The 15046-nt window shown below is 44.7% G+C and overlaps 1 long non-coding RNA gene across 1 annotated transcript in view; it reads right to left on the bottom strand.

Moving 5' to 3' along the window:
* The window catches only part of LOC138658161 (uncharacterized), a 58107-nt gene that overhangs the window by 16915 nt on the left and 26146 nt on the right, over positions 1-15046 (bottom strand). The window contains exon 2 of the long non-coding RNA XR_011317369.1: positions 2128-2325. This is a non-coding gene — a long non-coding RNA (uncharacterized lncRNA). The remainder of the gene's footprint in view (positions 1-2127; positions 2326-15046) is intronic.

Genomic DNA, 15046 nt, shown 5'->3' with positions numbered 1-15046 from the left:
CTGACACACTCCAGCCACATGAGGTCTGGCATTGTCCTGCATTAGGAGGAACCCAGGGCCAACTGCACCAGCATATGGTCTCACAAGGGGTCTGAGGATCTCATCTCGGTACCTAATGGCAGTCAGGCTACCTCTGGCAAGCACATGGAGGGTTGTGCGGCCCTCCAAAGAAATGCCACCCCACACCATTACTGACCCACTGCCAAACCGGTCATGCTGAAGGATGTTGCAGGCAGCAGATCGCTCTCCACGGCGTCTCCAGACTCTGCCACGTCTGTCACATGTGCTCAGTGTGATCCTGCTTTCATCTGTGAAGAGCACAGGGTGTCAGTGGCGAATTTGCCAATCCTTGTGTTCTGCAGCAAATACCAAGTGTCCTGCACGGTGTTGGGCTGTGAGCACAACCCCCATCTGTGGACGTCGGGCACTCAGACTATCCTCAACCGTTTGTGCAGACACATGCACCTTTGTGGCCTGCTGGAAGTCATTTTGCAGGGCTCTGGCAGTGCTCCTCCTGTTCCTCCTTGCACAAAGGCTGAGGTAGCGGTCGTGCTGCTGGGTTGTTGCCCTCCTATGGCCCCCTCCACATCTCCTGGTGGACTGGCCTGTCTCCTGGTAGTGCCTCCAGCCTCTGTACACTATGCTGACAGACACAGCATCACAAACAGCTCATTACAGTTCATTATATACATGAACGGAACACATTAACCACCGACAGTCTGTTCCAATGGCAGATATGTCTCTGCCTGTAACCCCGTTATCTGGAGTTACCTTACAGGAGCTCTGGCTTCACACACTGACTCCTGTCAGTGCTGGTTCCTAGGGGAAAGCTGTCTCACTGAGGTCACCGTCCTTCTGACCAGGGTACCTCAGATAGTCCAGACCCGCAGTAGGAACTGTTGCTTCCCCAACACAGTAGCCATCACAGACTATTTAGATGCAGCCCCTCCGTGCACTTTTCAGGAAGTCCAGTCCCAGGCACTTCCAACACACAGGCCATCAGTCCATGGGCTCACCAGGTGCTTCCAGGACTCCAGTCCACTCCAGGACAATCCAACACACTGACCATTCCAGGACTCACACTCTCAGTAGGTGCTTTCAGGAATCTAGTCCATCCCAGGACATTCCAACACACAGGCTATTCCTGGACTCACACTCTGAACCTTCCAGGTCTAAACATACTCTCAACCATGTGACCTACACTCTGGTCACATTATGTAGCTGTAACCACTCCCATAAGTGGGTTGTGTGTGTGTGGCTAGTTCGACCCGCCCAGCTCTTCAAACTAGCCCTATAAGCTCTCCCTTATAAGTAAACACAACAAACACTTGTGGAACTATAAGTCCCAGCATAACCATATAATTTTGGGCTTACAGCGCAGAGCACCTCTGCGACACATATCGGCCATTTACAACAATGTCAGTCCCTAATTCACCATCATAATTATGCCCACAAGTGCATCTTGAAGCGCCCCCTGCCTGCAACATGGGTCACTGCATCACACCACTCAATCACTACAACACCATTGCACTTTCACAAGTGGTTCAGCATGCACACCAGATGGCGTTATATAGTAATATCATATGTAGAATACATGAGATACTTAGGCGTGTACCTATGTTTTCTTTTATTTATTATTCTTTTGATTTTGGTTGTAATATATGCTTTTTTTGTTATTACGTATGAGCAGATTGTCGTCCTGACGAAGGCTCGTGCCTGAGCCGAATTGCTGGAAACCATTTTTTTTGCACAAGATAACATAAAAAAACTTTGAAAGCAACAGTTTTGTCTTCACGTTTTTGGAGTGTGCCGGGGTTAGATATTTTTTATTGTCTTATCGTATTACCCCTGAGCACCTAACAGTGGTCGAGCCTGATCCTATCCGCTGTTAGTACTGAAAAATGTAGGACCCAAATATATTTACTAAAATGCAATAAATAGAGAGTATGCAGATTAAATTAAATGAAATGGACAAGATGGGATAGTCCCATAATCCAGCAACCAGGAAGATTATTTGATAGTCTGGCAGAGAAGGAAAATAAGTAATTTATATACAACTAGAGTTTCACCGGTATTCTATCCAGATTGTTACTACAAGTATTCCCTATCTTGCAACAAAATACACACCAATCACAACAGCCTTACGGGCCATTTTGATGGAGGGAGCAATCTAGAGGAAGGGCGCTTGATAGCTGAGTTCACTGAAGGCAACCTCCATGTACAGCACATTACCAAGCAGCTGGGATCCGGCAGTGCTGGCACACAGGCTGTGATGATGTGATCCTCAAGTTCTTTTGTTTCCAACTTCTCAACTCAAAAGAAGGCCTATAGGGCAAAGAAAATCAGTGGAAGAGGGTTAGAAGACACCAACAGCCAAAAAAAAAGGCAATCCAGTGAGGGTCACAGAATTAGCAAGCATGGAAGAAGAGAGTTGGATGGATCCATAGGAGAGCAGACCCACACTAGATAGTCTCCATAGGGCCATGTAATATACCAGCACTGGCTTAGGAATGCGTTAGTTCAACAAGGCGTAGGGCCGAGAGCAGGGGATGGAGGAGACCCGGCAGCACATCCTACATTATGCTATCACACCAAGTAAATTCAGAGACATTAACATCCCAGTACCCATTTCAGTGAATGCTCGCCCACCACATAACCTTATGACTATGTAGACTAACCAATCACATAGTCCGATGAGGGGGGATATAAACTTTCCTTGGAGTCTTTTGCTATTTAGGGATGGACCTACATCGTAGAAACATCTTGGCCCAGGAACCTTCACTTTATGTCCAGAAGTTTGTCGTACTAATGAGTTCTAATGGCTGAAACTAGTGGTTCACAATGATGTCGCCAATGTGTAACCTAGCCATCAGTCAAATGTAAGATAATATGATGAATAATAATAATAATAATAATAATAATAATAATGGTGGATTTTGTCTCTCACAGGTAGCAGTTTGCAGGAGCATACATCTATGCTGACCAGGTGTTTAACTGGATAATATCAATTACATGGACAGCCTGCAACCAGATGCAGTATACAAGACTAATCAGGTTTCATTGGTTTTCAGGTCTGATTACTCAATATATCTTTATAACATATGATCTGTAGATATGCATATATAAAGGAATTTAACCCATTAGTGGTGGAGGCAATTTTGACCTAAGTCCCATTTATCAAATCTAAACTGTGTCATTTTATGTAGTAGTAATTCTGGAATTTTTCAACATATCACAGTGATTCTGAGATGGTTTTCATGACTTATTGTACTTTATGTTTCTGGTAAATTTAATTCAATAGAAACTTCAATTTCTATTTTTTATTCCACTATTTAGTTTTGAAGTGACTTTGAGACGCCTATCCATTGAAAAGCACCCAAATGTGATACTATTTTAAAAACTACACACCTCAAAGTATTCCAAACTAATGTTATGGAACTTGTTAACTCTTCAGGGATTAATGAAAAGTAGAATGAAGAAATTAGAAATTGTACTTTTTCTACTAAAATATTGATTTAGCACCAAATTTTTCCTTTTTTTCAAGGGGAAATAGGAGAAAATAGTACATACAATTTGTTACGCACCTTCTCCCGAATGTGACAATATCCTATATGTGGTTGAAAGCTAATGTTTGGCATATGGCCAGGCACGATAGTAAAGATTTGATTTTTTTTTTATTATTTGATTTTTGGAGCCAAAATTTGTCTGGAATAGGCTTCAGACACTATGTCACGTGATGCAGTGATCCCTGTTACAGGTAGGGGGCGCTGCATGGTGTTCTCAGAAATACGCACGGAGTCGTATTGAGGCCATAGGAATGTATGGCAGTCACAGGCATAACTGTGGTGATGAGACAACGTCCGGCATTATTGTAAATCGCTGGTATGTGTCGCAGAGGAAGATACTCGGTGGTTCTGGAACTGACTGATGTGTGCCTGTCAGGCAAGTTGGTGATCCCCGTAAGGCAGCTTCTTCGGATATAATTAACTGTTCGGCGTGCGGTCACCCATGATAACTGGATGAAGTGAGAAGTCCGGCATGTTTAGTGTCTGTGAGATGAAGACGTATATGAAGTGATGTATTGAGCAGTTCGTGGTTTCGGTTTATGGTACCTGAATAAACTGGGTAGACTGTTTTATGTGCAAAAAGTGTTACTGTGTGCATTTATACCATTGCCAATCAAGTGTCCCCCAATCCATCAGTGAACGCTATCTCACAGTCAGTAGAACCCCACCCCCCACAAGTGACCACATTTTGAAACTAGATAACTCAAGTTATTTATCTAGCTTTGCTGTACATTTTGAACACACGTGCTTCCCAGAACTTTATAACATTGGGAAACATAATAATTACGTTTTTTTCCAGTAAAATGTTGTTTTAACAGATATAATAGAAGAAAATAGACCTCACAATTTGTCATGCAACTTCTTCTGAGTGCGGTGATATCTGATACATGATTGAAAACTAATGTTTGAGCACAGGACAGTGCTGGTAAGGTGAAGAAGCACTATTTGATTTTTGGAGCACAGATTTGGCTAGTGTAGATTGCAAACGTCGCAGAAACCCCCAACAAATTACTCCATTCTGGAAACTAATCCCCTCAAGGATCTCATCTATGGGTGTACTGAGCATTTTTAATCCACATGTGCTTCACACCATTATATATTTGAAGGAGAGGGAGACACAAAGAGCAAGATAGGGTCTTATCCCACAAATAAACCAGAGAGCTTCCAAACAAAAAACTGCTCACCTGATATTACAGAGTCAGAGCGTGTGAAGATATAGGCTGCTGCAGATCCACGAGTCGATCAATGACCAAATAATACAGTATACCGCATAGGAAATGTGGATTACGTCCGCGCTGCCTCAGTGATGAAATTCCAGAAGATTGATGAAGTTTAACGGTGGTCGAATAAACCACCGTTAAACTTCATGACTCTTCTGGAATTTCATTAATGAGGCAGCGCGGACGTAATCCACATTTCCTATGTGGTATATTGTATCACACCATTTTATAACTTTGGGCCATGAAAATTAAAAATGTATATTTTTTCTCACTAAAATTTTACTTTAGCCTAATTTTTTCTATTTTCAGAAGGGGTAATAAAATAAAATGGACCATACGTTATGCAATATTTGCCATGCAATTTCTACCACAGTAATATCCCATATGTAGTTGTACTCTACTGTTTGACACAGTGGGGATCTGATGGGAAGGAGCAGCATTTGACTTTTGCAATGCAGATTTTGTTTGAATAGAGTGTGGGCACTATTAGCAGAGCCACTGAGGTGCTAAATCAACAAATAAAACTCCACAAGTGGCATCATTTCGAAAATTTTGCGGCTTAAGGAATTAATCTTGGAGTTTACTGAGTGCATCACAGAATTATATCATTGGGATATGAAAATAAAATAATATATATTTTTACCACTAAAATATTATATCAGCTGCACATCTTTCATTTTCACAACGGATAAGTAAAAATCAAGTCCACATTTCTGACAAATGTGGTGATATCCGGTATGTCATCTAAAACTACTTTCTTGTTACAAGACAAGGATTAAAGGAAGGAGCAACATTTGAATTTTGGAATGCAGATTGCAGAGTTGTTAAAGTGGCAAAACAGCAGAAAAAAACCCCAAAGTGACCCCATATTAGAAGTTTGACCCCTCAATTAATTTATCTACAGGTGCAGTGACTATTTTTGCTTAAAAGGTGTTTTCCAGAAAAAAAAATCATGGCTTGGATGTTGCATAGTGAAAAATTAAAATGTACTAGATTACTGCCCAATACATTGTTCTCAGCCAGTGCACCTGGAGACACTCAACTCACTAATTGGTAAATTTTCTCTAAGTTCTACAGTAATGGCATACATGTGGACATTAACTGCGAAGCTTGGTAGTGTAGATTTCTGAGGATTTTTTTTTTTGGCGGGGGTCATATCACTTTTCCTGACCCTTTGTGCTATCAGCAACGTGGAAACCCACTTTTTTCTGATGATGGAACTGATTGGGGGTTTGTTTTTATATGGGATGAATTGAAGTTTTTCATGGTACATTTTTGGTGTACATTTTTTTTATCACTTTTAAGGCTAGGCTCACATTTATTCTGTCAGTAACACAAGAGAGAGAATTTGAGAGCTTACATCCATATTAGTAGATAGAAAAGTGCAGGGATAAAATCTATAAAGGTCCAGTCTCAATTGAAAATTATATGAAAGGTCTTTATTAATTAGTATTATCCTGTGCTCTATGCTGAGCACTCACATCAAAGTTTCTGTCTAACCCCTTCCCGACATGTGCCACACATATACTGCTCTGCGGGAGCTGTTTTCCCGTAAGGAGCAGTATATGTATGGTGTCAGCTCTGTGTGAGAGCTGACACCCCGCAGCAATGCCCAAAATCGGTGCCATCACTGATCGTGGACACTTAACCCCTCTGATGCCGCTGTCAGAAGAGACAGCGGCATAGAGGAGCATCGCGCAGGGAATCAGTTCCCTACGTGCTTCCATCAGGACAACCTGATTCGATAACGTTGTCCTGATGATCTCCATGAAGACCCATGGCCCCAAGATGGCCACAGGGTCCTTCAGGGTCCTGCAGGGAAGGTGACTTGTGAGTATCTGCTGGGAGCAGGCTCTAGCATGCCTCCCTCCCTGCATGTCAGATCCTGATGTGATACTCTGCAGGACAAGGCTCTGTCCTAGCCCCAGTGTTGTTCAATAATTTTAAAATGATCTAGATAAGGGAAGTGAAGGTAAACTAATCAAATTTGCAGACAATGCAAAGCTAGGAGGGATAGCTAAAGGTACCGTCACACTTAGCGACGCTGCAGCGATACCGACAACGATCCGGATCACTGCAGCGTCGCTGTTTGGTCGCTGGAGAGCTGTCACACAGACAGCTCTCCAGCGACCAACGATCCCGAGGTCCCCGGTAACCAGGGTAAACATCGGGTAACTAAGCGCAGGGCCGCGCTTAGTAACCCGATGTTTACCCTGGTTACCATCCTAAAAGTAAAAAAAACAAACAGTACATACTTACCTACCGCTGTCTGTCCTCGGCGCTCTGCTTCTCTGGTCTGGCTGTGAGCGCCGGGCAGCCGGAAAGCAGAGCGGTGACGTCACCGCTCTGCTTTCCGGCCGCTGTGCTCACAGCCAGACCAGAGAAGCAGAGCGCCGAGGACAGACAGCGGTAGGTAAGTATGTAGCGGTTGTTTTTTTTACTTTAACGATGATAACCAGGGTAAACATCGGGTTACTAAGCGCGGCCCTGCGCTTAGTTACCCGATGTTTACCCTGGTTACCAGCGAAGGCATCGCTGAATCGGTGTCACACACGCCGATTCAGCGATGTCTACGGGGAGTCCAGCGACCAAATAAAGTTCTGGACTTTCTTCCCCGACCAGCGACAGCACAGCAGGGGCCTGATCGCTGCTGCCTGTCACACTGGACGATATCGCTAGCGAGGACGCTGCAACGTCACGGATCGCTAGCGATATCGTCTAGTGTGACGGTACCTTAACACTAGAGAAGGATTTAGAAGGATTTAGACAAGCTTGAACAATGGGCAATGATTAACATAATGGTATTTAACAAGGAGAAATGCAAGATTTTACATCTGGGCAAGAAAAATGAAAATTACATCTATAGAATGGGAGGAATAGAACTAAGCGACAGCACGTGTGAAAAAGACTTGGGTATACTAATAGATCACAGACTGCACATGAGTCAACAGTGTGATGCAGCAGCAAAAAAGGCAGACACAGTTCTAGGATGTATTAAGATAAGCATAGTCAAGATCACGTAAAGTAATTATCCTTCTCTACTCCTCCTTGGTCAGGCTCATCTGGAATATTATGTCCAGTTCTGTGCACCACAATTTAAAAAATACATTAAAAAATTGGAACAAGTTGAGAGACGAACTACAAGGATGGTAAGTGGACTGCAAAGTATGTCCTACGAGGAATGGTTAAAGGATCTCCGAATGTTTAGCTTGCAAAAAATAAGGTTAAGGGGAGACTTAAAGGGACACTGTCACCTGAATTTGGAGGGAACAATCTTCAGCCATGGAGGCGGGGTTTTGGGGTTTTTGATTCACCCTTTCCTTACCTGCTGGCTGCATGCTGGCTGCAATATTGGATTAAAGTTCATTCTCTGTCCTCCATAGTACACGCCTGCGCGAGGCAAGATTGCCATGTGCAGGCATGTACTACGGAGGACAGAGAATGAACTTCAATCCAATATTGCAGCCAGCATGCAGCCAGCGGGTAAGGAAAGGGTGAATCAAAAACCCCAAAACCCCGCCTCCATGGCTGAAGATTGTTCCCTCCAAATTCAGGTGACAGTGTCCCTTTAATAGCTGTCTACAAATAGCTGAAGGGATGTCACAGTACAGAGGGATCATCATTATTCTCATTTGCACATAGAAACATGAGAAGCAATGGAATGAAACTGAAAGGGATAAGATACAGATTAGATATTAGAAAAAACTTTTTGACAGCGAGATTGATCAATAAGTGGAACAGGCTGCCATGAGAGGTGTTGAGTTCTCCTTCAATGGAAGTCTTCAAAAAGACATGGACAGACATCTGTCTGAGATGGTTTAGTGAATCCCTTGAGGTCCCTTTCAACTTTAACTAAAAGACATATGACTAAAAGACATAGTTACTTACAGGTAATGGGATTTCTCAGAGCCCATGACAGCACCATGGAGAGAGGGGATCCCCCCTTCAGGGACAGGAAACCTACAGATAAAAGGGCGGTACCTATCCCTCGCATCAGTTGGTTTACAGAGCATAGGAGGACCTCCAGGTTATTGACAATAATTACATATGTTTATCATACTACTTATCAGAAACTACACTGTGCTTATACATAAATCACACCACAAACAGTGAAAGCGTACTCACCCACACGTGATGGGAGGGAATAAACGGGTGCTGCCATGGCTCTGAGAAATCCTGTTACTGGTAAGTAGCTATGTTTTTCTCCAACCCCCCATGACAGCACCACAGAGAGAATTACAGAGAAATGTATCTTATGGAGGGACCACAGCCTCCTAAAGGACAGATCAGAAGAAGAGGCTAGGACCAGTAAATAGTGCTTGGAAAAGGTAGAAGGTGATGACCAAGTGGCAGCCTTAAGGTACCTTCACACATAACGATTTCGTTAACGATATCGTTGCAATGTCACGCTTTTTTGTGACGTAGCAACGATCCCGCTAACGATATCTTTATGTGTGACAGCGACCAATGATCAGGCCCCTGCTGGGAGATCGTTGGTCATGGGGAATGATCAGGATCTTTTTCTGGTCGCTGATCACCCCGCTGTCATCGCTAGATCGGCGTGTGTGACGCCGATCTAGCGATGTGTTCACCTGTAACCAGGGTAAACATCGGGTTACTAAGTGCAGGGCCGCGCTTAGTAACCCGATATTTACCCTGGTTACCATTGTAAAAGTAAAAAAAACAAAAAACACTACATACTCACATTCTGATGTCTGTAACGTCCCCCGGCGTCAGCTTCCCTGCACTGTGTCAGCGCCGGCCGGCCGTAAAGTAGAGTACAGCGGTGACGTCACCGCTCTGCTTTACGGCCGGCGCTTACACAGTGCAGGAAAGCTGATGGCGGGGGACATGACAGACATCGGAATGTGAGTATGTAGTGTTTTTTTTTTTTTTTTACTTTTACAATGGTAACCAGGGTAAATATCGGGTTACTAAGCACGGCCCTGCGCTTAGTAACCCGATGTTTACCCTGGTTACCCGGGGACTTCGGCATCGTTGAAGACAGTTTCAACGATGCCGAAGTCTTTCCCCGGATCGTTGGTCACTGGAGAGAGCTGTCTGTGTGACAGCTCCCCAGCGACCATACAACGACCTACCAACGATCACGGCCAGGTCGTATCGCTGGTCGTGATCGTTGGTAAATCGTTTAGTGTAACGGTACCTTTACAAATCTGTTATATTGATATCTCCGACCTTTCTTTCCAGGGGGTTGCCACTGCTTTTGTGGAATGAGATCTCAGACCCTCCAGGGCGACATTCCCACTAGATAAGTAGGTCAATGATATTGCATCTCTTATCCATCTTGCCAATGTACTTTTGGAGTCTTTGAGTCCCTTTCTAGGCCCCTGAAAGCATACAGAGATCCTTCCTTCCTACACTCCTGGGTGGACCCTAGGTACTGAACCAAACATCTTTTAACATCTATTTATCTTTCTCCATATTTTTGGGGTTAGAACTAAAGGAAGAACTACCTCTTTGGACCTGTGGAATCGAGATGCTACGTTGGGCAAGTAAGCAGGGTCAGGTTTTAAAATAATCTTATCTTCTAGGATCTTAGTAAAGGGAGGGCCTGCAGATAAGGTCTGCATGCCGATTACTCTCCGGCCTGATGTTAGAGCCACTAGAAGGATCGTTTTAAGGGACAGGGCCTTGAGAGGGACCGAATCCAAAGGTTCAAAGGGAGGACCTGTTAGGGCTGACAGGACTAAATATAGATCCCATGGTGCTAATCTCTGACTGATAATGAGCCTTGATCTTGCAGAGACTCTAATAAATCACGCTACCAATGGATTGCCTGCTATGTCTTGATTATATAAGGCACATAGAGCTGCTACTTAGACTTTTAAGGTGCTGGTTGCCAAGCCTCGTTCCTACCCCTTCTGCAGAAATTCCAGGATTGCCATAATTGGAACTTCATCATGGATTCTCACCCCTGAGGTGGATAAGAATTTCCTCCAGGTTTTACCATAAGCTATAGTGGTGACAATTTTTCGACTCTTGAGCAGGGTGGAGTCCAAGTTTGGTGAAAACCCTCTATCTCTCAACAGTGCCCTTTCAAATTTCATGCTGTTAAATGTAGGTTTGCTGCCTGAGGGTGAAACACTGGTCCCTGAGAAAGAAGGTCCGGAATTTCCGGTAGTACCCAAGGATCAGTGATAGACATCATCCTCAGCCAGGAGAACCAAGTTCTTTGTGGCCAAAAGGGGGCTATCAGTATTATCCTTGCCCTGTCCTCCCTGATCTTCCTTAGGACCACTGGGATGAGAATGACCTGGGAAAGGCATAGGCCAGGGTCTGATTCCATGGGATCTTAAAAGCATCTAGAGCTTGAGGGTTCCCTCTGGGATCTAGGGAGTAAAACGAATCTACTTTCGTGTTTTTGATATTGGCAAAATTATCTATGACCTGGTGACCCCACATTTCCACAATCTGTTTGAAAACAGACTCCCTCAGTGCCCACTCGCCTCGTCTCAGCCAAGTGCGGCTCAAAAAGTCTGCCCTGTGATTCTCTACCCCCCGAATAATAATAATAATTTTTATTTATATAGCGCCAACATATTCCGCAGCGCTTTACAAATTATAGAGGGGACTTGTACAGACAATAGACATTACAGCATAACAGAAATACAGTTCAAAACAGATACCAGGAGGAATGAGGACCCTGCTCGCAAGCTTACAAACTATGAGGAAAAGGGGAGACACGAGAGGTGGATGGTAACAATTGCTTTAGTTATTCGGACCGGCCATAGTGTAAGGCTCGGGTGTTCATGTAAAGCTGCATGAACCAGTTATCAGCCTAAGTATGTAGCAGTACAGACACAGAGGGCTATTAACTGCATAAAGTGAATGAGAACATGATGCGAGGAACCTGATTTTTTTTTTTTTTATATAAATAGGCCACACAGGGATCGTTAGGTTAATACATTGAGGCGGTAGGCCAGTCTGAACAAATGAGTTTTTAGGGTACGCTTAAAACTGTGGGGATTGGGGATTAATCGTATTAACCTAGGTAGTGCATTCCAAAGAATCGGCGCAGCACGTGTAAAGTCTTGGAGACGGGAGTGGGAGGTTCTGATTATTGAGGATGCTAGCCTGAGGTCATTAGCGGAGCGGAGGGCACGGGTAGGGTGGTAGACTGAGACCAGAGAGGAGATGTAGGGTGGTGCCGAGCCATGGAGTGCTTTGTGGATGAGGGTAGTAGTTTTGTACTGGATTCTGGAGTGGATGGGTAGCCAGTGTAATGACTGGCACAGGGTAGAGGCATTGGTGTAACGGTTGGTGAGGAATATGATCCTGGCAGCAGCATTCAGGACCGATTGGAGCGGGGAAAGTTTGGTAAGAGGGAGGCCGATTAGTAGAGAGTTACAATAGTCCAGACGAGAATGAATAAGTGAAACAGTAAGAGTTTTTGCAGAGTCGAAAGTAAGAAAAGGGCGAATTCTAGAAATGTTTTTGAGATGCAGATAAGAAGAGGGAGCCAGTGATCGGATATGGGGGGTGAATGAAAGGTCACAATCAAGGATGACCCCAAGGCAGCGGGCATGTTGTTTTGGAGTAAAGGTGGAACCGCACACGGAGATGGCAATGTCAGGCAAAGGTAGGTTAGTAGAGGGAGAGAACACGAGGAGTTCAGTTTTTGACAGGTTTAGTTTCAGATAGAGGGAGGACATGATGTTAGAGACAGCGGTAAGACAATCCCTGGTGTTTTCTAAAAAGGTCGGCGTGACAACAGGAGAAGAGGTGTATAATTGGGTGTCGTCAGCATAGAGATGGTACTGGAAACCAAATCTACTGATTGTTTGTCCAATAGGGGCAGTATACAACGAGAAGAGGGGGCCTAGGACTGATCCTTGAGGAACCCCAACAGTAAGGGGAAGGTGAGAGGAGGAGGAACCAGCAAAACATACAGTGAAGGATCGGTCAGAGAGATAGGAGGAGAACCAGGAGAGAACGGTGTCCTTGAGGCCGATGGAGCGGAGCATAGTGAGGAGGAGCTGATGATCCACAGTATCGAATGCTGCAGAGAGATCCAAGAGAATTAGCATCGAGTAGTGACCATTAGATTTAGCTGTTAGTAGGTCATTAGAGACTTTAGTGAGGGCGGTTTCAGTAGAGTGTAAAGAGCGGAAGCCAGATTGAAGAGGGTCGAGAAGAGAGTTATCTGAGAGATAGCGGGTAAGACGGGAGTGGACCAGGCGTTCGAGGAGTTTAGAGATGAAGGGAAGATTAGAGACAGGTCTATAATTAGCTACACAGTTTTGATCGAGGGATAGTTTTTTAAGTAATGGCTGTATGATGGCATGCTTAAATGAGGAGGGAAAAATACCGGAAGTGAGGGAAAGGTTGAATATTTTTGTTAGATGAGAGGTGACAGCCGGGGAAAGGGACTGGAGGAGATGTGACGGAATGGGGTCACTGGTGCAAGTGGTCGGGCGAGAAGATGCAAGGAGCCTGCTTACTTCTTCTTCTGTAACTGCGTCAAAGTCAGAGAGTGAACTTGATGCAGTGGGGGAGGGAGGACAGTGCATGGTATGAAGAGATTGGGAGATGATTTCCTGTCGAATGTGGTCAATTTTTTCTTTGAAGTAATTGGCCAGATCGTCAGCACGGAGATCCGTGGTTGGGGCCTGCTCTCTTGGGTTGAGTAGGGACTGGAACGTGTCAAAGAGACGTTTAGGGTTATTGGACAGGGAGGTGATGAGGGTGTTGAAGTAGGTTTGTTTGGAGAGGTGAAGGGCAGAATTGTATGTCTTTAGCATGAACTTATAATGGATGAAATCTTCGGGTAGATTAGATTTTCTCCACAGACGTTCTGTGCACCTGGAGCACCGCTGCAGGAAACGTGTTTGCAGCGTGTGCCACGGTTGTTGCCGTCTGTGCCGAGTTGTTTTATGTATAGGAGGAGCAGCTTCATCCAGAGCACTTTGCAGGGTTTCATTGTAATGCTTCAGAGCAGAATCAGGACATGAGATGGAGAAGATTGGGGCCAATGAGGACTGCAAGTTCTTCATAAGTTTCTGGGTGTTAATGGCCTGTATGTTTCTATAAGTGTGGAAAGTGGGGGTGACCTGAGCGGGATGGCAGTTCTTGATAGAGAATGAAAGAAGGTTGTGGTCAGAGAGTGGGAGAGGGGAGTTTGTGAAATCATCCACTGAACAAAGCCGGGAAAAGACCAAGTCAAGGGAGTTTCCATCTTCATGTGTTGGAGAGTTAGTATGCTGTGAGAGGCCGAAAGAGGAGGTTAGAGATAAAAGGTGAGAAGCAGATGGGGAGGGGGGAGAGGCAGTGGGGATGTTGAAATCACCCATGATAAGGGTGGGGGTGTCACAGGAGAGAAAGTGTGGAAGCCAGGTGGCAAAGTGATCCAGGAACTGATGAGAGGGGCCAGGAGGACGATACACCACCGCCACTCGCATGGAGAAGGGGATGTAGAGTCTGACCACATGGACCTCAAAGGAAGGGAAGACAAGTGAGGGTACTTGGGGGATGACTTGGAAAGTACATTTGGGTGAAAGGAGCAGACCAACGCCTCCACCTGCTCTGTTGTCTGATCTTGGGGTATGAGAAAAGTGTAGTCCACCATATGAAAGAGCAGCAGCAGCGGTGGTGTCTGACTGCTGGATCCAGGTTTCAGTAAGAGCCAGGAGATTAAGAGAATTAGAAAGGAAGAAGTCATGAATGAAGGAGAGTTTATTACACACAGAGCGAGAATTCCAAAGGGCACAATTCAAAGAGACAGAAGGCATGCAGGGAATATTAATAAGGTTAGAGGGGTTTCTGGGTGTAGCAATTGGGAGATTTGACTGGCTATAACATGGGGGGCCGGGGTTTGGAGAAATGTCTCCAGCGACTAGGAGAAGGAGGATCGAAAGAGTGAGCAGATGGTTAAGTGATTTGTGAGAGCGTCTCTTGTGTTTGATGGTGGGACTGAATGGATCTGTGCTGTTAAGCAATGTGAACAGAGCATGAGTGCTATACATAGGAGAGACAAGGACAGAGGGGCCGATATGGATGGAGTGTAGAGAGTTAATGCAAGGGCGGTGAAAGTGAGTGAATGCAGCAGTCAGGATATAGATTATACAAATAAATATGGTGAGTATTTGTGCTGTTTCAAGTGAATAGGGATTAGATTTAGCTTGTCTTACCTGTCTCACTGCCATGTTATAACTGCCGAGTACTTAGAAAAAAAAGTACTTTGAATAAAAATACACGAATACTAAGGCACGAATGCACCCCTGCACGAATGCATCCCCAAGC

The sequence above is a fragment of the Ranitomeya imitator genome, chromosome 1 (assembly GCF_032444005.1).
Source record: "Ranitomeya imitator isolate aRanImi1 chromosome 1, aRanImi1.pri, whole genome shotgun sequence".
Lineage (NCBI taxonomy): Eukaryota > Metazoa > Chordata > Amphibia > Anura > Dendrobatidae > Ranitomeya > Ranitomeya imitator.
Note: the sequence above shows the minus strand (reverse complement) of the source record. Positions and strands in the feature narration are given on the sequence as shown.